This window comes from Mus pahari, chromosome 13 (assembly GCF_900095145.1).
Source record: "Mus pahari chromosome 13, PAHARI_EIJ_v1.1, whole genome shotgun sequence".
NCBI lineage: Eukaryota > Metazoa > Chordata > Mammalia > Rodentia > Muridae > Mus > Mus pahari.
The window spans coordinates 42577209-42600447 of NC_034602.1; the positions used below are offsets into that span (position 1 = coordinate 42577209).

Here is a 23239-nt window from a genome sequence, read left to right on the forward strand (position 1 = left end):
CTCTCTCTCTCTCTCTCTCTCTCTCTCTCTCTCTCTCTCTCCCTCTCTCTCTCCCTCCCTCCCCCCCTCTCTCTCCATATCACAGAAGTTTCTTCTCAGCTTCTTCATAGCCTTTTCTTCATTGTCCTGACCTGTAATCTCAAAACAGATTAGGATTCTATCTCATCGGATGCTTTACATTACGAATGATTGTATCATAGCTTTCATGAGCTCCATGGAGCAGACAGCACACATATGTAATGTCATTGCAAATTCTTCTCTGAATGCCAACTTTGTCTGTTTCACTGTCTATTAAACTTCTCTGGAAGAAGCAAGACCCTCACTCTTATTTCAAGAGTGAAGGTGAAACAAGTTTTATTTTCTACAAAAACTGGTGTCAGTTTGGCTAAACTGATTTTTAAAGTCCCAGATCATGGAAAACTCTTACCCTCTTCCCCCACCCCCCCATTTGCTGGCACTTCAGAGAGTTCCAGTTTTTATTCTCATCCAATACACCTTCTCTCTAGAGTCCTAATCTTGATGGTTAAGGACACAAAGGCTCATCTAATGTGAACCCTGAAGCCACGATGACCTTATTTTTATGGGTTTAGTCAATAGCTGACTGTAAATTTTCTACCCTGAAATTAACCAAGGCACTTAAATAAAGCAGTCAGCTGCTACATAGACAAGAAAGAGGCTTTTTATCTGTGATTCATTGATGAGCTTTTCATGTACCTCACACTGAAAACTGATCATGGTAGGTTATTTCTTATATTTTCATTTGGATATTGTAATGGTTGCTTTTAAATGTCAACTTGCCACAACTTAGAATCTTCTGATCAGGGATCCTTAACTGAAGGATTATCTTGACTGCCTAAGTTGATGTGGGAAGGACTACTTCCAACCTGGGGATCTTTAACATATTTGTCACTTATTGGAATGGAGAAGATGACTGTAACTTTTCAAGATCCCCATTGTCCCCATTCTAGTACAAGAGTCTGTCTCATTACAAAAACGGCCTTCTAAGTAATATGTCTGCTTTTTGCTTGCTTCCTAGCTACGTCCATTTCACACCAGCAAAGTCAGGCTCTGTCATTTCTCTTCTCAAAAATAAAAAAAAAATACTAAAGTTTTTGCATCTCAGTCAGAATAGCATTTGTAAGAATATACATCCTTGCTGTAGACTAAAAGAAGAACTTTGCTTGATCTAGTCTCCATTCTTTATTTCTACCTCTATCTATCATCTCTGTCATCTGCTAATTCAATATAGTCTGGCCATCTTTTTGTCCACATAGAAATGCTTCCACCCAAGAGCCTTTGTGCTTGTGATTCACTCTTCCAGGGATGTTTTCTCTTTCTTTTCTTCCAAACTATATATTCATATATTTTGTTCCTTTTAAACCTTTAACTCAGGAGAATTTGTTGGAAAAGCCTTCCTTGATCATTATTATCAACTATCATCTAACAATCTATTATACCCTTGACTTATTTTCCATTATCACTTTGTTTACTCCTGCTGTAAACACACCTATACTGGTTTATTGCCAATTCTCTCCAAGGGCTCTCTGTGGTTCACTGACAGATTCCTGTTGACAAGGCATTGCTTTGGACTTGGAGGCTCTTGGAAAATATCTGTTGAGTCGGTGAATGAATAATGAATAAATGAATGAATGAATGAGTGAATGACTGAATGAAGAATCATATGGTATAATTGAGACAAAACAAAGAAGCTTACTTTCAAGTTTCAATTGACTGGGTTTAACTGAATGCAAATTTTAAATCCCTATCAGAAAAATTAAGACTTCCCTCAACTTTGACACAATAGTTTGGAGTGTTTCCATTTTTATTTAGAATAACCATGGAGTTATACAAATGAAGAGAAGCCCTTTGGGCATTTGGCACTGTACAGTCAGTTCTATTTTTGCCGGTGGGATTATTTTTGCATTCCACATTTCTTTACTATTACATGCTTAGGTCCTGGACCCTACAAGACCAGACTAGGTAACTGGAAAATCTCTTTTGGTTCTAAACTGTGTACATCATGCATTACCCCTTCCTACTCTGTATGCACTTTTGTATTTTTTTCTCATTGCCGCATCTGCATGGCTTACTGGCTTGTAACTCACAAAAGAATCAATTGAGGTCCATGATTTGCAGGACCTATTTTGACTATGTCTTTCAAATGTGACTTATTGGCAGCTGTAGAGGCTCCTAATTCAGGAGTATAATCTAGAGGACTAGTGTTATTGATATGTGTTCTGTACAGAGTGAGATTGTACTAGAGACTAGAGACTGTCTTTTGTCTGTAGACATATGCGGAACTTAGAGCTGTGAAAGTGGCTTTGTTGCTGTTAGTCTAGGAGAGCTGCTAAAGTCATTGTGTAATTAGTCTCTGAAGCTCTCGAGAGAGAAGAGTACTGGTCTTTGTCTAAAAATGCTTCTCACTATAATTCTCAGTGCCCTTGGCATAAGAGTTTAGCTTTACTTTTGACTAAATCAATATAGTTACACTTGTCTGAATCTGATTTTGTGTGTGCGTGTGCATGCTTGTGTGTATGTGTGTGTGTGTGTGTGTGTGTTGGGTTTTGTTCTGTTTATTAATGTAGGGTTGAAGAAAGAAAGGTTGAAGGAATCTTGTGTTTAGTACTTTTTCAGTAAAAGGATAACAAAGCAAAGCAAGCTAAACGAAACAAAACGAAACAAAGCAGTCCTTTCTTGGAAGAAGAAAGTTTACTTGGACCTGGAATGAACCTGTCTTAAACATGATGAATACCATACTTTTCTAAGTTTTGTTGCAAAATTGATTTCTTTCCATATGCTTCTGGTGGTTTAATTTGATTGGCACCATAAAATATTGCTCTTTGATGTGGGAAGTTGTTCTTATTGCACAGAACTATAGGCATAAATTTTATTTGTGTTAATAATGTTGAATAAACTGCATTTAGGTCCGGGGTTATTTCCGGCTGCTATGTTCCTCCCTCATTTGATTGTCCAGTTTTCAGACATGGATTTAAATCTTTCTGCAGCTGGGAATCTGCCATTCATGTTACATTTGCTTCTGTTTTCAGAAGCATGAAAATGGCCAAGCTAAAGCAGGAAAGCTATTTCAAGGTTTTCTTCTGCTTTTCAAATACAAAATTAATTCCACAGTGACCTGGCAATGAGGACTCAGTTCATTCCTTCTCACAGTCTGTTGGAATGACAGCTTGAAAATATACACTTCTGGCTTTCCATTCAACTACTGTGTATACCAGACGGAGAAGGCTATACTGTCTTTGTTTTGCTTTTAGACATAGTTTTTTTATTCTTTTATATATATTTATACATATACAGAGATGCATGTAATAACAACTAATAAAAAAGAGGCCATAAATTAGAAAGAAAACAACAAGGGGTGCATGGGAAGGGTTAGAGGGGGAAAAGGGAAAGGAAAATAATATTACTATAGCAAGAGACTGGAGGATCCAGGGAGTTTAGAGGTCAGGTGGGGTGGGAGATGGGGACAGTCACATGTAGTCAAGGGGGTGGGGAGGAGGTATGGGATGTTGAACAGTTGGAGGGTGGATGGGGGATGGGAATAAACTATTGAATGTAAAAATACAAATAAATAAATTTAAAAATAATAGAAGTGTCAATAAGAATGATATTAAACAATAAATGTGTTAGGTTGAATTTTTTTCTTTTCTTTCTTTTTTTTTCTTAAAAACCAGGGTCTGATTATGTAACTCTCACTGGCCTGGGATTCATTATATAGCTTTAAACTCACAGAAATCTTCCTGTCTCTGCCTCTTAAGTGTTGGTATTAAAGACATTATGCCCAGCTCAAGGTTGTCACATCATAAATTTATTATTTTCAATATTAACATCAATATAGCCCTCTTGGGGATATTATGTACCCTAACCTTGAGTAAACTAAGTGGAGAGAAACTTGAAGCAGTTCCACTAAAATCAGGGACTAGACAAGGATGCCCTCTTTTTCCCCATCTATTCAATATACTACTTGAAGTTCTAGCTAGAGCAATTAGACAACAAAAGGTCAAAGGGATACAAAGTGAAACGGAAGAAGTCAAAATATCACTATTTGCAGATGATATGATAGTATACTAAAGTGACCCCAAAAATTCCACCAGAGAAGTCCTAAACCTGATAATCAACTTCAGCAAAGTGACTGAATATAACATTAACTCAAACAAATCAGTTGCCTTCCTATACTCAAAGGATAAACTGGCTGAGGAAGATATTATGGAAATGACAGCCTTCACAATAGTCATATACAATATAAAGTATCTTGGTGTGAATCTAACCAAACAAGGGAAAGATCTGTCTGGCAAGAACTTCAAGTCTCTGAAGAAGGAAATCAAAGATGACCTCAGAAGATGGAAAGATCTCCCATGGTAGTGGATTTGCAGAATTAATATAGTAAAAATGACCATCTTGCTGAAAGCAATCTACAGATTCAATGCATTCCCTGTGAAAATTTCCACTCAATTCTTCATAGAGTTATAAAGAGCAATTCTCAAATTCATTTGGTATAAAACAAAACCCAGGATAGCCAAAGCTATTCTAAACAATAAAAGAACCTCTGGTGGAATCACCATCCCTGACCACAAGCTGTACTACAGAGAAATTGTGATACAATCTGCATGGTAGCCTTATGGTTGCCAGACCACCTTGTTTGCAAACTTGGCAGACAGTTACATGGTCCCCAGAGGACTTGCCACACCCCAGGCACTCTAGTATGCCCAGGATTTTAGGATCAACTGTGAGTAGAGCACAACATTTGTTCCAACACCACTGGGAGTAATTGGGAGCAGCAGGAGCCAAGGATGCAGGAACCCCGCCCTACCAGTGGCTCAGGTTCCCTCCAGTCTGTGCTGGTCTACCTTGGTTGCAATCACAGCTGACAGCCCCACAGCCCCCAGAGGAGGAGTTTGGTCACACCAGCATCTCAGTGACTTAGAGGAAGATTGACTCCCAGGAACTCTGACACACCCAGAATCACAGGATCACAGAGAAAGCTGGACTCTGAGGAGTTCTGACTCAACTGGGATAACAGGAAGGACAGGCTACAATCAGATATAGCAGATCACCATGGACTAAAGGTGATAAATAATAGAAAGCCCACATACACATGGAAGCTGATCAACACTCTCCTCAATGATAACTTGGTCAAGGAAGAAATAAAGAAATTAAAGACTTTTTAGAGTTTAATGAAAATGAAACCACAACATATCTAAACTTATGGGACAAAATGAAAGCAGTCCTAAGAGGAAAACTCATAGCTCTGAGTGCCTCCAGAAAGAAACTAGAGCGAGAGAGAAAGAAACTACACTAGCAGTTTGACAACACACCTAAAAGCTCTAGAACAAAAGGAAGCAAATTCACCCAGGAGGAGTAGAGGGCAGGAAATAATCAAACTCAGAGCTAAAATCAGCCAAGTGGAAACAAAAAGAACTATACAAAGAATCAACCAAACCAGGAGCTGTTTTTTATTGTTGTTGTTGTTTGTTTGTTTATTTCATTTTGTTTAGTTTTTTTTTCGAGAAAATCAACAAAATAGATAAGTCCTTAGCCAGACCAACTAGAAGGCACAGAGACAGTATCCTAATTAACAAAATCAGAAATGCAAATGGAGACATTATAACAAAAACTGAGGAAATCCAAAACATCATCAAATCCTACTACAAAAGCCTATACTCAACAACACTGGAAAACCTAGATGAAATGAACAATTTTCTAGACAGATATCAGGTACCAAAGTTAAATCAGGATCAGATTAATGATCTAAGCAGCCCCATATACCCTAAAGAATTAGAGACAGTCATGAATAGTCTCCCAACTAAATAAAGTCCAGGACCTGATGGGTTTCGTTTAGAATTCTATCAGACCTTCAAAGAAGACCTAATACAAATACTCCTCAAACTATTCCACAAAATAGAAACAGAAGGTACTCTACCCAAACTACACAAAAACCCAACAAAGAAAGAGAACTTCAGACCAAATTCCCTTATGAATATTGATGCAAAAAATAATAAAATTCTCAGAAACTGAATCCAAGAACACATTAAAATGATCATCAATCAAGATCAAGTAGGCTTCATCCCAGGGATGCAGGGATGGTTCAATATACAGAAATCCATCAATGTAATCTACTATATAACCCTCACCCCACCCCACCCCACCCCACCCCCAAAAAACCCCATATGGTCATCTCATTAGATGCTGAAACAGCATTTGACAAAATTCAAAAAACCATTCATGATAGAAGTCTTGGAAAGATCAGGAATTCAAGACCCATACATAAACATAGTAAAACAATGTACAGTAAACCAGTAGCCAACATCAAACTAAATAGAGAGAAATCTGAAGCAAACCCACTAAAATCAGGGACTAGACAAGGCTGCCCACTCTCTCTCCCTATTCAATATAGTACTTGAAGTCCTAGCTATAGCAATTAGGCAACAAAAAGAGGTCAAAGGAATACAAATTGGAAAGGAAGAAGTCAAAATATCACTATATGCACATGATATGATAGTATACTTAAGTGACCCCAAAAATTCCACCAGAGAACTCTTAAACCTGATAAACAGCTTCAGTGCAATAGCTGGATATAAAATTAACTCAAACAAATCAGAGGCCTTTCTCTACACAAAGGATAAAAATGTTGAGAAAGAAATTAGGGAAATAACACGTTTCACTATAGTCACAAATAATATAAAATACCTTGATATGACTCTGACTAAGAAAGTGAAAGATCTGTATGACAAGAACTTCAAGTCTCCAAAGAAAGAAATCAAAGAAGACCTCAGAAGATGAAAAGATCTCCCATGTTCATGAATTGGCATGATTAATATTGTATAAATGGCCATCTTGCTGAAAGCAATCTAGAGATTCAATGCAATCCCCATCAAAATTCTAACTCAATTCTTCATAGATTTAGAAAGAGCAATTTCAAAATTCATCTGAAATAACAAAAATCCCAGGATAGCCACAACTATAATCAACAATAAAAGAACTTCTGGTGGAATCACTATCTCTGACCTCAAGCTGTACTATAGAGCATTTGTGATAAAACCTACATGATATTGACTGGGTAACAGACAGGTAAATAAATGGAATAGCGTTGAAGACCCAGAAGTGAACCTACATACTTATGATCACTTGATATTTGACAAAGGAGCTAAAACTGTCCAGTGGAAAAAAGACAGCATTTTCACCAAATGGTGTTGGCTCACTAGCAGTTAGCATGTGGAGGAATGTGAATCAGTCCATTCTTATCTCCTTGTACAAAGCACAAATTCAAGTGGATCAAGGACCTCCACATAAAACCAGAGACACTGAAACTTATAGAGGAGAAAGTGGAGAAGAGCCCTGAACATTTGGGCACAGGGGGGAAATTCCTGAACATAACCTCAAGGTCTTGTACTGTATGATCAAGAATCGACAAATGGGACCTTTTAAAATTGCAAGGCTTCTGTAAGGCAAAGGGCACCATAAATAAGAGAAAAAGTCAACCAACAGATTGGGAAAATATCCTTACCAATCTGACACAGGGCTAATATCCAATAGAAACAAAGAACAAAAGATATACTCCAGAGAACAAAATAACCCTATTAAAAATGGGATACAAAGCTAAACAAAGAAGAATCACCTAAAGAAATGTTCAACATCTTTAGTCATCAGGGAAATGCAAATCAAAACAAACCTGAGATTCCACCTCACACCAGTCAAAATGGCTAAGATCAGAGGACAGCAGATGCTGGTGAGAATGTAGAGAAAGAGGAACACTCCTCCATTGCTGGTGGGATTGCAAGCTGGTACAACCACTCTGGAAATCAGTTTGGAGGTTCCTCAGAAAATTGGACATAGTACTACCTGAGGACCCAGCAACACTATTCCTGGGCATATACCCAAAAGATGCTCCAACATGTAGCAAGGACACATGCCCCACTATGTTCACAGCAGCCTTATTTATAATAGCCAGAAGGTGTAAAAAACCTTGATGTCAAAAGAGGAATGCATACAAAAAGTGTGGTACATTTATACAATGGAGTACTACTCAGCTATCAAAAACAATGAATTTATGAAATTCTTAGGCAAATGGATGGATCTGGAGGATATCATCCTTAGTGAGGTAACCCATTCACAAAAGAACACACATGATATGCACTTAATGATAAGTGGATATTAGCCCAGTAGCTCAAAAATACCCAAGATCCAGTTCACAGACCACATGAAGCTCAAGGAGAAGGAAGATCAATGTGTGCATACTACAATCCTTCTTAGAACAGGAGACAAAACACCCAAGGAAGGAGTTACAGAGACAAAGTGTGGAGCAGAGAATTAAGGAATAACCATGCAGAGACTGCCCAACCTGGGGTTCCATCCCATATACAGTCACCAAACCCAGACACTATTGTGAATGCTAACAAGTGATTGCTGACAGGATCCTGATATAGCTGTATCCTGAGAAACTCTGTCAGTGCCTGACAAATACATAAGTGGATTCTCACAGCTATGCATTGGTCTGAACACAGGGTACCCAAATGAAGGAGTTAGAGAAAGGACTCTAGGAGTTGAGGGGCTTGGCAGTCTCATAGGAGGAACAACAGTGTGAACTTACCAGTTCCCCCAGAGCTCCCAGGGACTAAACCACCAACCAAAGTGTACGCATGGTGGAAATCATGGCTCCAACTGCATATGTAGCAGATGATGGACTAGTTGGACATCAATGGGAGAAGAGGCTCTTGTTCCTGTGAAGGCTCTATGCCCCAGTGTAGGGGAATGCCAGAGCCAGGAAGCTGGAGTGGGTGGGTTGGTGAGTAGGGGGAAGCAGGAGGGAATGGGGGATGGGGTTCTTTGAGGGGAAACTAGGAAAGGGGATAACATTTGTAATGTAAATAGAGAAAATATCCAATAAAGCCCAAAAGAAAACCCAAAAAACTGCATGGTATTTGTACAGTGACAGGCAGGTAGATCAATGGAATAGAATTAAAGACCCAGAAATGAACCCACACACCTATGGTCACTTGATCTTTGACAAAGGAGCTAAAACCATTCAGTAGAAAAAAGACAGCATTTTCAAGAAAAGGTGCTGGTTCAACTAGCAGTCCACATGTAGAAGAACGCATGCTGATCCATTCTTCTCTCCCTGTACAAAGCTCAAGTCCAAGTGGATCAAGGACCTCCACAGAAAACCAGATACAATGAATCTAATAGAGAAAGTGAGGAAAAGTCTCCAACACATGGGCACAGGGGAAAAGTTCCTGAACAGAACATCAATGGCTAATACTCTAAGGTCAAGAATTGACAAATGGGACCTCATAAAATTGCAAAGCTTCTGTAAGGCAATGGGCACTGTCAATAGGACAAAATGGCAACCAGCAGATTTGGAAAAGAACTTTACCAATCCAACATCCGATAGAGGGCTAATGTCCAATATATACAAAGAACTCAAGAAGTTAAACTCCAGAGAACCAAATAATCCTATTAAAAATGCGGTACAGACAAGGAGCTGAAGGGGTTTGCAGCCCCGTAGGAAGAACAACAATATGAACTAACCTGTATCTTCAGAGATCCCTGGGACTAAACCATCTACCAAAGAAAACACATGGTGGGACTCATGTCTCTAGCTGCATATGTAGCAGGGGATGGCCTAGTCGGTCATCAATGGGAGGACAGGCCCTGGGTCCTGTGAAGGTTATGTGCCCCATTATAGGGGACTGCCAGGGCCAGGAAGCAGGAGTAGGTAGGTTGGTGAGCAGGAGGAAGGGGGAAGGGATAGGGGTTTTCAGAGGAGAAACTAGGAAAGGGGTAACATTTGAAATGTAAATAAAGAAAATATATAATTAAAAAAGAAAAAGAAAATATTTATTTGGAACACTAAGCAGGATACAAGTAGAAAATATCTCTAAAAAAATGGGGTACAGAGCTAAATAGAGAATTCTCACCTGAGGAAACTTAAAGGGCTGAGAAGCACCTAAAGAAATGTTCAACATCTTTACTTATCAGGGAAATGGAAATCAAAGCAACTCTGAGATTCCACTTCACACCAGTCAGAATGGTTAAGATCAAAAACTGCAATGACAACAGCTGCTGGCAAGGATGTGGAGAAAGAGGAAGACTCCTCCATTGCTGGTGGGATTGTAAGATGGTACAACCACTCTGGAATCAGCCTGGCTGATAGTACGACCTGAGGACCCAGCTATACCACTCCTGTGCATATACCCAGAAAATGCTCCAACTTGTAATAAGAGCACATGCTTCACTATGTTCATAGCAGCCATATTTATAAGAGCCAGAAGCTGGAAACAACTCAGATGTTCCTCGATAGAGGAATGGATACAGAAAATATGGTACATTTGCAAAATAGAATACTACTTAGCTATTAAAAATGATCTCATGAAATTCGCAGGCAAATGGTTGGAACTAGAAAATACCATCCTGAGTGAGGTAACTCAGTCACAAAAGAATAAACACTGTATGATAAGTGGATATTAGCCTAAAAGTTCAGAATACCCAAGTTTCAATTCACAGACCATATGAAACATAAGAAGGAAGACCAAAATGTGGACGTTTCTGTGCTTTTTAGAAGGGTGAACAAAATACTCACAGGAGGAAATATGGAAACAAAATGTGGAACAGAGACTGAAGGAAAGGCCATCCAGAGGCTGCCCCACCTGTGTATCAACCCCATATACAGCCATTGAACCCAGACACTATTGTGTATGCCAAGAAGTGCTTGATGATAGAAGCCTGACATGGCTGCCTCCTGAGAGGCTCTGCCAGAGCCTGACAAATACAGAGGCCTGAAGTTCGAAGCCAACCATTGAACTGAATTCAGGGGTCCCAGGTAAAGGGGTTGGAGAAGGGACTGAAGGAGTTGAGGGAGTTTGCATCCCCATGGAGCAAGCAAAAGTGTCAACAGGCCAGACCCCGCCCCCCACGAGATCCCTGGGACTGGACCACCAACCAAAGAAAGCACATGGAGGAACCCATGGCACTATCTGCATATGTGGCAGAGGATGACCTTATTGGACATCGGTGAGAGGAGAGGCCCTTGCACCTGAGGATGTTTGATGCCCCACTGTAGGGTAATGCCAGGATGGGAGGATGGGAGTGGGTGGGTGGGGGAGCACCCACATAGAGGCAGTGGGGGAAGGGGATGGAATAGGGTGTTTCCAAAGGGAAGAACTGAAAAGGGGAAAACATTTGAAATGTAAATAAAGAAAATATCCAATCAAAAAATTAAACTTAAAAATTAATACGAAAAAAGAACCCATTTAGACCTATGTAATCAGAGTAAATTTATTCTTCATTTGCAAACATTAACAACATACTTCTGTATTAGTAATTTTCTCATTGCAATAACTCAATGCCAGTCAAGTAGCAACCTAAACAAGGGGGGGCTTACACTTCTAGAGAACACACTCCATCATGCCAGAAGGCACAGCAGCAGAGAGAAATCATGGGTGGAAAACATTGCTCCTTTAGTCATGAACCTGAAAACCAGCAGAAAGTATGGCTGAACTATATATAAATCTCAGGGCCTATTCTCAGGGAGTCACTCCCTTAAGTTTGGCATCAAATGTTCCACACCTTCAGCTATAGTACCACTAGCTGTGCACAAGTCTTTAAACACACAAGCCCAGGGGGACATTTTCCATGCTACCACACCCATATTTCTCTCATTTAAGACTGTTTGTGGCACACACGGCAGACAGTAAGTAATCTCAGTGTGTGGTACAGGACTCCCAACCTCATGAAGAAGCACTGTTATCCCCATTTCTCTGGTGAGGAAACTTAGACCATAATAAGCTTGTAAGTCCTTATAGCTTGTAAGTACAGGTTTTGGTATTTGAGTGAGACAGCCCAGGATCATTGTCCATTCTAGGATATACCAGAAAGGAAGAACTAGCCATAGGGTGTTAGCCTCTCCCTGCAACTTTATTCTCTGAGGCTCCAAGTAGCATACTGAATGATCTCATTTACTAAATGGCTTCTGAGTAATTGGCTGTTGGGGTTGGGGTGAAGAGTGTCCCCAGGAGAGCAGTTTCATAGCTTGATGCACTGGGCAGTCAGGCCTTCTCTGGTCATTCTTCCCAGGGACTGCACAGACCAGCACACTAATGCTGTTGGAAAATAGCCCCTAACTGTTCTGTCTTTTGAACATAGCACGAGAAGCCCAGAGAGGCTGTCCAGAGTGGTCTCCCATGGGAGCACTCAAAGAGGGAGTGAGGGAGAGTAAATGGTCCTCACCATTCACACCAGAGTTAAACAACTGGGGCCTCTCTCTGGTAGTTTGTCTTCACTTCACAGCCTTTGAAGGAAGGGCCTTCCAACAAGGAACCTCATGTTCTATCCAATCATGCCGATCACTCTGGCTAACAACTAAGTGGTTCAGTTTGTGTCTGTGCCGTTTCCCACAAAGGAAACTGCAGTATGAAGTTTTTCATTTTTCCCTCGGACATTACTATATATTTTGTATTTTCTGTGTCCTATCGTTCAGGGATCAGCATCTTTTTAAATATATATATATCATATACAGTGTTCTGCCTGCATGTATGCCTGCAAGCCAGAGGAGGGCACCAGATCTCCTTATAGGTGGTTGTGAGCCACTATGTAGTTGCTGGGAATTGAACTCAAGAAGAGCAGTCAGTGCTCTTAATCTCTGAGCCATCTCTCCAGTCTGTGATCAACATCTTAAATTGCTGTATTAGGTCTTGCAGTTGTGTTTGGATAGGGTTGAGTATAGGCTTTTGTAGTAGGTTCTGATGATTTTATGACTTTCCTCAGTTTCTGTTGTTTCCCTTTTCATTTCTGATTTTGTTAATTTGGATATGGTCTCTGTGCCCTTTAGTTAGTTTGGCTAAGGGTTTATTTATCTTGTTGATTTTCTCAAAGAACCAGCTCTTAGCTTTGTTGACTCTTTATATAGTTCTCTTTGTTTCTAATTGGTTGATTTTTTAACCCTGAGTTTGACCATGTCCTGCCATCTACTCCTCTTGGGTGTGTTTTCTTCTTTTTGCTCTAGAGTTTTCAGATGTGCTGTTAAGTTGCTAGTGTATGGCCTTTCCAATTTCTTTATGATGGTATTTAGTGTTATGACTTTTCCTCTAGGCATTGGTTTCATTGTGTCCCATTAAGTTTGGGTATACTGTGCCTTCATTTTCATTAAATTCTAGAAGGTTTTTTCCTGACCAAGTTATCACTGAGTAAAGTATTATTCAGTTTCTGTGAGTATGTGAGCTCTTTGGGTTTTTGTTGTTATTGAATACCAACTTTAGTCCGTGGTGATCTGATATTATGCATGGGATTCTTTCAGTCTTCTTGTATCAGGTGAGGCATGTTTTGTGTCTGATTATATGGTCAATTTGGAGAAGGTACCATGAGGTACTGAGAAGAAGGTGTATTCTTTAGTTTTATTGTTGCATGTTTTGTAGATATCTGTTAAATACATTTGCTACATAAGTTCTGTTAGTTTCTCTGTGTCTTGTTTCATTTTTGTCTCCATGATCTTTCCATTGGTGAGAGAGGGGTGTTGAAGTCTCCAACTATTACTGTGTGTAGATCAATGTGTGTCTTGAGTTTTAGTAATGTTTCTTTAACAAATGTGGGTATCCTTACATTTGGGGCATCAATGTTCAGAACTGAGAGTTCATTTTGGTGGATTTTTCCTTTGATGAGTATGAAGTGACCTTCTCCATATCTTTTGATAACTTTTGGTTGAAAGTCTATATTATTGGATATTAGAATGGCTACTCCAGCTTGTTTCTTGGGACCATTTGCTTGGAAGTTTTTTTTTTTTTCCCAGCTGTTTAGTCTTAGGTAATGTCTATCTTTGTCATTGATGTTTGTTTCCTGTATGCAACAAAATGTTGGGTCCTGTTTGCATATCCATTTTGTTAGCCTATGTGTCTTTATTGGGGAATCAAGCCCATTGATGTTAGGAGATATTAAAGTTCAGTGATTGTTGGTTTCGGTTATTTTTGTTGATATTGGTGGTATTATGTTTGTGTGATTCTCTTCTTTTGGGTTTGCTGTGAGATGCTTAAGTTCTTTCTTCTTCTTCTTCTTCTTCTTCTTCTTCTTCTTCTTCTTCTTCTTCTTCTTCTTCTTCTTCTTCTTAAGTATAGCTTTCCTCCTTGTGTTGAAGTTTTCCTTCCATTATCTTCTGTAAGGCTGGATTAGTGGAAATATCTTGTTTAAATTTTGTTTTGTTATAGACTATCTTGGTTTCTCTATCTATGGTGATTGAGAGTTCTGTTGAATATAGTAGCCTGGGATGGCAATTGTGTTCTCTTAGGGTCTGCATTACATCTGTCTAAGATCTTCTGGCCTTTATAATCTCTGATGTGAAATCTGGTGTAATTCTGATAGGTCTGCTTTTATATGTTATTGGCCTTTTTCTCTTACTACTTTTTAATATTCTTTCCTTGTTCTGTGCATTTAGTGTTTTGATTATTATGTGAGTTGAGAAGTTTCTTTTCTGGTCCAATCTATTTGGTGTTCTGTAGGCTTCTTCTACATTTATGGTCACCTCTTTCTTTAGGTTAGGGAAGTTTACTTCTATGATTTTGTTGAAGATGTTTCCCGTCCCTTTGAACTGGGAATCTTCACTCTCTTCTATACCTATCATTCTTAGGTTTGGTCTTTTCATTTTGTCCTTAATTTCCTGGATGTTTTTGGTTAGGAGATTTTTGCACTTTGTATTTTCTTTGACTGTTGTGTCAATATCTTTTATGGTATCATCTGTGTCTGAGATTCTCTTTTCTGTCTCTTGTATTCTGTTGATGATGCTTACATCTGTAACTCCTGATTTTTCCCTAGGTTTTCCATCTTCAGGGTTGCCTCCCTTTGTGATTTATTTATTTTTTCTCTTTCCAGTTTTAGATCCTGGACAGTTTTGGTCAATTTTATCACCTGTTTGATTGTATTTTCCTGTATTTCTTTAAGGGATTTATGTGTTTTCCTCTGTAAGGGCTTTCTATTTATTTATTTGTGTTCTGTATTTCTTTAAGGGAGTTATTTATGTCCTCTTTAAGGTCCTCTATCATCTTCATGAGATGGGAATTTTGGTCGGAATCTTGCTTCTCAGGTGTGTTAGGGTATCCAGGGTTTGCTGTGGTGGGAGAACTGGGTTCTGAAGTTGCTAAATGGAATTGGTTTCTGTTTCTTATGTTCTTGTGTTTGCCTCTTGTTTGGGTATCTCAGGTCTTAATTGGCCTTGCTGTCCCTGACTGGATTCTGTCCCTCCTGTAAGTCTGGTTATGATGGACCTCCTTGAGTCAGGCTGTCTCTGGAAGTGTAGTTATGAAGGGCCTCCTGGGAGTCAAGGTGTCTCTGGGTGTAGGAGGGGTCTGGAATGCTGGCTCAGTCCAGGGCTGAGTTATGGGCTGGAATGGAAATGTGTATCTGGCAGGGCAGGGTGAATAGGACCCTGGCTGGGCCCAGTGAGGATTACAGTTAGGCCAGGTTTTGCGGCTGGGTAGAAGAGTGAGGATGAGGGATGGGGTGGGGGTTAGTTGTGGGGCAGGGGGTGGAGTGTGTCTCACCTGTGAGCCTGGTTGTGAAAGACCTCCTGGAAGTCAAGCTGTCTCTGGGCGTGGGAGGGGGTCTGGAGCACTGGCTCTGTCTCCAGCTAAGTTCATATTAGGTATTTTTAAGACCATTAATTTTGTATCAATTTGATTAGACAATGAGGTACTTAGATATGTAGTTAGATACATAGGGGTGTGTGGGTGAGAATGTTTCTGGATACAATTACTATGGGGATTGCAGACTGAGTGAAGTGGATTGCTTTTTCCATGATGGTGAGGAGAAGCATTCATCTAATTTATTGAGGACAGAAGTGCATTTCAAAAGGAATAGATGAAGTAGCTATCTTTGATTGGGAGCATTGCCTTTTCCTAGATTCAAATTTGGACTTGGTACTTATCCACTTACTTCCCCAAGTTCTAAGTTTATATACTGCATACCTCAGGAATGTTCACCCTCTCTAAACACTCGAGCCAACTGCTTGAAACCAGCATCCCCACCTTGGCCTTCTCTTCAGGGCTACTCCAATATCATGTACTACCAAAATGCAGAGAACAGCTGCTGGTGGCATGCTCAACACTAGCTGATATATCTACAGCACAACTCCAATGCTTATGGCTCAGCAAATGTTCAGGAATAGGGGGCAGGCAGGAAGAATGTAAGAGTTAGAGAATCAGGACATCTGCTTGTGAAATAGTGTCTTCTGAATAAGATAGGGAAGCTCTACCCATGAAATCTGAAAATGCTGTCTAAACAAGACTGAAGGCTCAATGCTCCAGTGTAGGGGAATGCCAGGGCAGTGAAGTGAGAGTGGGTAGGTGGGTGGGGGAGCACCTTCATAGAAGCAGGGGGAGAGGGAAGGGAACAGGGGGTTTGCTGAGGGGAAACAGGGAAAGGGGATATCATTTGAAATGTAAATAAATAAAATATCCAATAATAAAAATAAAACAAACAAACAAACAACATAAGACCTGTATGTACAATGACAGCCACCAGTTGACATACCAGCATGGATAGAAGAAATCTCACAGGGCAGGGCCTATCCACAGATGAAGAACTACAGGCAAATAATAACTTCTGAGAAAGGAATAATCAGTAGTTTTCATGGATGACACCCCTGATAATATATCAATTCCCAAATGGTTAACTCTAAATGCTTATACATATAAGCAAAACTAAATAGACTCAGCACATTGGATTTTTATGTATATTTACATGTGGTATAAATATATGTAAATATGTATGTATTAATAACAATTATAGAATAACTCACTAGTTTTAGGAGGAGTAGACAAGGCAAGAGAGAAGTTGAAAGGGGAGAGAGGGAAAATGATGCAAAATCATATATTAAATTCTCAAAAAATAAAATTAAATAGATTAAGAAGCATTCCATGGTATTCCTTTTCCCCCAAACTTTTTCTAAACTAAGAGTTTCTTGTTTTGCCCTTGCAGGACAGCGTTTTCATCAGATCACTGCACTACAGCTGCTCCTTGACATGTCTCTTCTTTCATAGAGGAGCCCTTGAAGACAGGAAGGGTTATCACCCTATTTGTTCCTATATTCCCTGTAGCTTGGGAGAAAAGCAATAGATATTGATTGAATGCAAGACTAACTTTTATACTTAATGAAAATAGGGTGAGATAGCTGTCCTTCAAGCATTCTCTTCAAATTGCTAATCCACTCCATTCTGCAAGAGGAGACTATGCTAGAGTTTCTCTCCAAATGCAAGGCCTTGGGCAAATGGAATGGCTTCACAGTGCCTCAGGTATCTCATTGGGTAAAATGGGAACAGTAATAGGATTTATATTATAGGGCTGTAGGAAAGAGCAAGTGCTTCGTGCATGGGAAACTTCAAACTGAGCTTGGCATCCTGTAAACGTCTTGCAAATGGGAATTTTTGCTATTTTATTAGCTCCAAAGGGGAGCTAACAAATTCATCCCATTGCTCATTTGCAAAATCTGCTCTCAGATGTAATCAGTAGCAGGGAGAGGTGGTCTGTGGGTTTCCGCTACTGCAGTTAAGTGCCTCACCATTGAGTATAGGTATTGCAATTGAAACCAGGGCAGTGCTTATTTGGTGAAAGGGTGGAATATAAAGACCTGAAGTCTCCTACTATGAGCCAGAGGAAACTAAAGTTCTGCAGACCCCCCCTCTCCATTTGCTGGATGGTTCTCTCTGTACTTCAAAGAGAAATCCAGCCCGTTACACATTCTCTAATCTCTCTCCCTTTCTGCACATGCCTCATGGGAACATCTGTGCCTTTTTAAATGCACCAACAAAAATGCCATCATGGATATATGAAAGTCAGTGAGTTGAATAGAAATAGACTGTGCTCGGCCACAGTGTTGTTGTGAGTCACGTGTTCCACATGAAGCATTGGTCCAGAGTTTGAGTGTCATTCTGGGTCCTGTGTCCTCCTGCAATGGAGCTTTCAGAAGTCTTTCAAAGCCTACAAGAAACAGACTAGTTTCTCTTTTACCCCTCAGATAAAGTCATTCTGTGACTCTCAAAGATCCTTTAGGCTCAATCAACTTAAATTAGGCTAAACCATTCCTAAAATAAAGATTGGGACTTCTGGGCATTGTTTGAGCAGAAAGATACACAGCTTACAAATTTCACCTAGAATATTAGTTTGGAGAAGAAGGGAGTGAGGGAAAGAGAGTGAATGAGAAAAGGAGAGAGGGAAGTAGGGGGAAGAGAGAGAGAGAGAGAGAGAGAGAGAGAGAGAGAGAGAGAGAGAGAGAGAGCAGTGCAGTATGGTAGACATATAGTGATCACACCTGGTAGCTAGCCACTAAGCTGTGAGAACAATCTTGGATATGAATGCTTTGTTCACTCTCAGGCTAGAGCAGAAATAGAAATTAGAGCCCTGAGAGGTGTCATACTGTTTGGTCCAGTGATGATAATGCCAGAACATTCTTCTAACCTTGATATGGTACACACCATCACTTTTATGACTAGCTGGAGAGAACTCAAGTAATTTTCAAGTTCCCATTCAGACTGGCTGTTTCCATCAAGATTCTGGCCTAGCCTTCACAGGATGGTTTAGTCTGCATATGCCTAATGTCTTTCATAGCTTATGTTTTTGTGTATTCTCAAGACACTTTTTGTTGACACCATCTTCCCAATGAGAACACCAACTCCTGATACTGCACACATAGCCTGGAGTTTAGCACACAATAGTCTTTCAGTGGATATTCATTGAGGAAATCATGAGCTTCTCAAAGATTTGGAACAGATCTGGAATTCTAGGACCCAATTGTCAAGAAAAGCTGTTCCTTACTAGGGGTGTTATTGATAACTGAGGTCCACTCTTAAGTTCATTTCAAATGCTCTCCTGGCTTTTCAGGACTGCGTGGGAACTATTTTATTGAATTTTGGGTAGAGTGGTGAGCTTTGTATGCAATAATGTTGGTCTTCCCAAAGTTTAGGCAGAATAATATTTTATAGCTCTCTCTGTAATCTACAAGGAGTTTTATTTTCGGAATAAGTATTGATCATAGCTTACAAAACACTGCGAGCCCATATAATTAAAAAAAATGAGACCAGTCGTCACTGGGCAGTGCTTGTCTAGAGAAGCCAAAGTCTTCAGGTGTCTGTGATTTTATAATTGTACTTGCCTGGGAAGCTTATTAAAGCCTTGCAGGTGCAATGTTTCATCACAGAGTAGTGAACCCTTGAAAGATATGCATAATAAACAGAGTTTGAAATATGTTTTTATTCCCGGCCATATGGTCCTGTCTGGAGCTTTCCTGTATCTTTGGGTCAGTTCACTGTTGAAAGATGGGCTTGCAAGGACCCACCTCTCGGAGCAGCTGTCAGAAGCCCTATCAGAATGAATCTGCAGTTGCATGATTATTTATTTTATGTGGCTCTCAGACATAAGCCCAGCCTTCCTCCAGAGCCGAAATGTGCTGAGCGGAGTCTCTTCCCTGAACAGCTTGTGCTCACATCACCAAACAATGTCCTTCCTCGTCCTTAAAAAGCAGACTGGCCAGACTTGTGCATTAGGCCAAGATGGGCAGTCTGGGTGGAGGCATTGCCCACCTGGGCTTGAACTTGGTGCCAGCATGTAAAAACTGAAAAATACAGAGGTGTATTTTAAAGACGTGTCAGTGTTCTTTCTTCTCAGCTCTTTGTTGCTCATCTTCTTGCGCCTCGAAGCTCTAAGCAATTATGGTGGCTGCTGCACCCAGGCACTCTGAGCATTATAGTGGCCTTGTGGTGAACTTGTTCTTCCGTTGTTAGTGACAGAAGGTGGTATTCACATCTCTGACAATGGCTTCTTATGGAGCATCAGCTATGATTTATTTGGCATTTGTTGTATACATATAGGGATGCTGAAGTGAGACTTGGTCTAGGAATTAAGGAACAACAATGCATTCTGGTTCCCAACATGCAAAATACAAATATAAAAATATCTGAGTAGAGGAATAGAACATTCTACATCTTCTCCTGATTACTCTGAAAAGTTGAACTTGGAAATGAATTCTGTCACTATGGTCAAAAATTCATTATTCTTTTTAATAACTGCTTTCTTATGTTCTTATATTACTGACGAAATGTCCAATATAATATCTACTTACAGCCATTCATTTTAAGCAGTGTAAATTGAGCACAGGGATATAGAATCCAGGTCCTTCCTGATTTTCTGGGGCACCAAGTCTGGAGTACAAGTTAGACATTAAACAAGTAATCTTACTTATATAATGAAATGGAAGCTAATTCTATCAAGGGAGAAGTGGAAGAAAAAAGTTAAGAAATGTTAAGATTCATCCATCCATTCAGCATGTGATTTGGGAAGATATAATTTGAAAGATATGAGACACTTAGAGTAAGCTACTTATTTTTGTTTGTGCTCATGTTAAGGTTTGCCATGATTTTTCACATATACTATAATATCAACATTACTTTTCTACAACCATGGAACATAGAACTTAGCTTTTCACATGAATGTGGAAACATCTGACTGACATTTCTATGTACCAAATGCTTTCTTTAAAGGTTACTAAATTTAAAGACTACTTTAGATGCTGTAGTTGGTTGGGGAACAATTTTTTTGTTTTTTTTATCTGGAGGTAGATCAATATTTGTATGGACTATATAATTATAGCAGTTCTAAGGTGTGTACTTTAGGTAAGGGAGAAGAGCATGTGATAAAATTGGCTTTCTCCAGGACCTTTACTTTGGACTCCAAATGACAGAGTATTAACGGTCAAGTTCAACACTTGGCCTAGGAGAGGGTGGTGAGCCTATTCCCCAGCATCAAGTGATGTTAGAGTTATCATGGGAAAACATTCATGAGTAATTCCAAGAACCACTTCCAAGGGACATACAGAGGTCCTTTGAAATACATTGAGAACCAGAAATGGATGTACAGTAGCAGATGAGGAGATAGTGAGAAAGATTTGCTGAAATATCACAAAGTGGGAAACTCCAAGGCAGTATCCATACACTCTGGAATTAATAGGTAGACAGGTAGAATAGACACAATGAGCCTGGAATAAGAGATTGGTTGCCATGGAAGAGAGTATCAATGAGATAAAGTAGATTCATTTATGAGGTAGAGAATTGAAATCATTGTTTACTGGGTGAACCCACTGGGCTGGTTAGCCTGGACATGCTAAGATGCTAAGACTATGATGGGGATGATGAAACCAGAGGTTTTGGAGATCATGTCAAGACAATCCTTCATTCATTCTTTCCCCATGTTTCCCATATATCTTTTCTATCTTCCCATTTATCCTAATTCTTCTACCCTTTCCATTTCTCTTTCTTCCTCTCCTCACTTTTCTTTCAACAAATACTCCTTCATCATCTACCTTGAAGAGTGAAGAAGGTCATATGGTATTACATTTTAAAGATTAAAAAAAAGTCTCTTTTAATCACAAGAAATATCCATCTACTCATTAAGGTGAACAACAATAATAGAATGCACAAGCAAGACCTTTATTTAATAAATGCCTCAAAATTGTAGTATGGGATGATGTGAAAGAGAGTGGGTCATTATGAATACTTTAAATTTGAGCATCAGAAAAGATCTGTTTTGGTGATGACTTTGGGTGAAGAGTGGAATGGCAGCATTGAGACCAGAGAATAGTGGGTGCAAGTAAATGTCAACATAAAGGCTACAAGGTTTAAATGTGCTCAGTACATTCTAGGAAGACCAAGAAAGCCACACTTTCTTGTGTAGAATGGCAAATAAAAGATAGGCTGATACAAGAACCAGGCAGAATCTATAATGTAGGTCTGAAAAATCAGAGAAGGCCAGGTGGTGGTTGCGCATGCCTTTAATCCCAGCACTTGGGAGGCAGAGGCAGGCAGATTTCTGAGTTCGAGGCCAGCCTGGTCTTCAGAGTGAGTTCCAGGACAGCCAGGGCTATACAGAGAAACCCTGTCTCAAAAACCAAAGAGAGAGAGAGAGAGAGAGAGAGAGAGAGAGAGAGAGAGAGAGAGAGAGAGAGAGATCAGAGAAGGTGCTTTGTTCTTAGGGGACTGATGGTCCAAGGTCCAAGGTACTCTTCTATATATATATAGTGCTCTCTATACCATCTGGTACTGTACTTCCTATAGTAGCTTGGATTCTTCATGTCTCTGAGTCTTTGTGCTTCAGACTTGGAACTTTCCATGCCCTTTTTGGCTGAAAACATAGGCTGGGGAGTTGGAGCCTCAGCTTCAGTTGTTAGAATTCTGTCAGCCTCATGCTCACATTACTTTTGTTTTTTTGTTTGTTATGTTTTGTTTTGTTTTCGTCTTTATTGTTGTTGTTTTCTTTGGTCTTACTCTCTTGTGCCTCTTAACAGGCGTGATTTCAATTATCATCTCTGTGTGAAAATTCTAAAATTAAAATCAACATCTCAGACTGTGCCTTGATCTTATATTTGGATGTCAAGAAAAGCATTGTAAGGTCATTATAACCAAGCTTCATTCTGTCTTCCCTGCTTCTCTGCCAAAAACTGTCTGCGTCCAGTATTTCCTAATCCAGAGATTGACACAATTTTCAATGAAGTCGTCCTTTGCTTTTTTATCTCCTTCATCACAAATTGTCAGCATACTGGTAAATCTTATTGCTTTAATTTGAGTACATATCAAACCAGTTCACTTCTGTTTTTACTTACATCCCTCCCGTTGTCCTCAGCCTACTGACTACCATCACCTCCGCCTGCTGTACTCCATCTCTGTCCTTGCCACTTCACTCCATCCATGCTCAGATCTGTTCTTTACAGAGGTCACAGTACACTTTTAGATGTGCAAATTAGCTAAAATATCTCCCCTTCTTAAAATTCTTCAATGATTTTCTATCTCTGTTGGAGTAAAGCTAAGAAAGAGCCTTACAGTTTTGATGAGGAACTAATCTTGGGTCTTCCTTGTGATATTTCCCTGCTATTCTTTTTGATGCCATCAAATCAATCACTCTTTTAATCTCTCTTACAGGGGCTCTCCTAGATCTGAGTTTTCACATGCACTATTCCTTCTCTTGGATGACTCTGGGTTTTGTTCATCTAGTGTGGTAAATACCCGTCACATCATCTGGCTGCCTAACATTGGTTGAATGCACTTGTTCCACTCAAGAGACATCCAGACTTCTGTGTTTTCTATCTCCAAGGTTTTCTCTGGTTTCGGTGGGCTAAAGTGTTATGTGATCTACCAGTTAGATTCATCGATGTAAGAATTTAATCAAAACGTGGACAACTGGATAAAGGTAGAGCACTTTATGTTGG

The 23239-nt window shown here is 39.7% G+C and overlaps 1 pseudogene; it reads left to right on the forward strand.

Annotated features, from left to right (window-relative positions):
• Nucleotides 1-23239, forward strand: part of LOC110330296 — a 78657-nt pseudogene that overhangs the window by 45566 nt on the left and 9852 nt on the right.